The following is a 2611-nucleotide window of genomic DNA, read 5'->3' on the forward strand; positions in this document are numbered from 1 at the left end:
CTGTAAGTGCACTAGCCGGTCGACCGCCTGACAAGTTTCCAGTTTCCCTATTTTGAGTTGGAAACAGATATTTTGAGGCCCAGGTCCTCTTCTATGTTTTATATACCTCTTGAACACGAATTTTTACATCTTTTATCAGAGTTTTCAAACACTAGGAGCCACCACTTCCTCTTTTAAACCCTTGACTAATTTGTTGAGAGTTCAAGAGCTTTTTGAAGGAAGATTTCGATTTGGATTTGGCATGTGGCTTAGGAATATGTCTTGGTTTTGCATCCTTTGGGTTTTCAACAAGTTTCAGGCGAGTTCATCTCTCCCAACCCTTTACCCATGTTTTAAAGGATTTTTAAATAAGTTTTGTTTTGGTTTTATAAGCCTAATCCACTATTTTGTGAATAAAGAGAATTCTTTCATAGTATATGATATTTAGGTTTAATCTTTTGTTTATAAAAGATCACCAACGAATTTTCTGAGAATAGTTTGGATCTGAAAACGTTTTAAACATAAATTTAAACAATGATTTGGTGTTTTCATAACGTTTTGATGAATGTGAGCATGTTTAGGGTATTATTAACATATCTAAAATGTTAGATTTTATTTCATGTGGTTAGATGAACTCTAATGATGTTAAAAATGTTTTCAGGACATATTTTACATGCTTTACAACGAGTTGTATGAGTCAGAAACGAAAAACCCGAAACTGTGTTGAACCTGGCAGAACAGAGTTTTTGCTACTGGCCAGTCGACCATGGCAAAGGTGTCGGTCGACCGCGCCATCGGTTTTTGCACGTGCATGTTTTTGTACAATTTGTGTTTGATCGAGGGGTTTTCTCAATTGACCTATATTATTCTATGATGTTTATGATCTGCTTAACACCTGAGGTGTTTGTGAACACAAGATATAGGTTCGCACATCGAGATATGTGCACAAACACTTGAATCTTGTTCTTGAGTTTATACGAATAGTTGAGATGCGTAATACATGTCTAAGTTGGTAGTTCTTGGTATAACTCATGATCATGCATAATTTATCAGTTGTGGATGTACGGTGTGGATGTTTTTCCCACAATGAGACCGCGGCTATACCACACTAGGAGTATTGGATGTTTTTCCCGCAATGAGACCGCGACTGTACCAATACTCGAAGATGATCGTGGTTGTTTCAGATTGGGCTAATACTCCGCTATATGATCATCTGGATGCATCATCCGGAATAGGGAGATATACCTATTGCCGTAGAACGATTGAGTAAGGACGTTGAATCAACATGATATTGTGAGAACCTTACAAAAGTATCATTATTTCATGAAGACATATATATATACAGTTATAGTTTGCTCGCATGTTAGATTACCCGAGAGTAGGGTGCATATCAGATACTTAGCATACATGGTATGGTCTATGGGGATGTTAATGCTGTATGATATTTCCTTATGACTGCTTTGACTACCCAATGGTAGTTCGAGATTGTAACATTGGCTCTATATGGTAGAGGTTTGGAGTTATAGTATTTTTTTAAATGTACTATTTTTCATTCATAGAATTAGAATTGGTATTTAACGATTCACAATTTGAGACATGGTATATATATGAGGGTTTCCTTGTTTGGATTATTTCGTTCGACGTACTAATTCTCGTGTTGTGGGTTTCTAAATACCAATTTCCACTTAGAGTTATATGAATGATTTTATATCTATATGTACTAACAGTATTTTTTATATACTCCAACCCATTCCCCTAGGAGCGGTGGACATGATCTCGCTAGCGCTTTGACGCTCGTTGTTTTCCCACATTTCAGGCAGTGATTCCGGCGCACGGAGAGTCGCGGGTTGATGGAGTTACACCTTAGGCTCTATTTATTTTAGTTATTAGTAGTTATTTTAGAGCTCCACAGTTGTTGTTTAGTTTTTAGACATTAGAGTTTGTATTTTTATTTTGTAGAGGCTACGTGCCTTCGTGAGATTTTATTTGACTCTTGTGTTGTGACATATTACATTTATTCTAGATTCAGAGTTATATTATTCTATTTCAGTTGGGCCCTGATGATGTTTATTTATACCCTTCTTATGTGTTTGTTTTGTTTATTGTACTACCTCATTATTCTTTAGCTTTTTTGTACATATACTTGTTGTTGATTCCACTAGAGAGATAGTACTATGATGGTGAAACATGTTGTTACATGGTGTTGGTGCATGGCAGGTTTGACATTCTTGGATTCACCTTAGACTGCAGCCTTGTGTGAACCCTGAGGCGTCACAGTTAGTATCAGAGCTCTAGTTTCAGTATCCTTAGGATCATTCATGTGTTATATTGTAGAGCTAGGATAGAGTTTCCTAGGAATCATGTATAGAGTCCACTAGAAATTCCTAGAATGAGTGAGGACGTATATGTATATATGCAAAAATATAAAAAAAAATTATGGTGACTATTTGCTTTGAATTATAAAGCATGCGGTGAAAAATAAGTGATAGGATTTTCCAATTGATAAATATTTTATTCTTATGCTTGGGATCCTATCTACTATGTTAACAAGCTCTACTCCTAAACTTATAGATGTCGGGAAGAGGACATGGTTGCAGAGGTACTTGTGCTCAGAAAACTAGGGAAGCTGATG

This window comes from Asparagus officinalis, chromosome 10 (assembly GCF_001876935.1).
Source record: "Asparagus officinalis chromosome 10, Aspof.V1, whole genome shotgun sequence".
Classification (NCBI taxonomy): Eukaryota; Viridiplantae; Streptophyta; class Magnoliopsida; order Asparagales; family Asparagaceae; genus Asparagus; species Asparagus officinalis.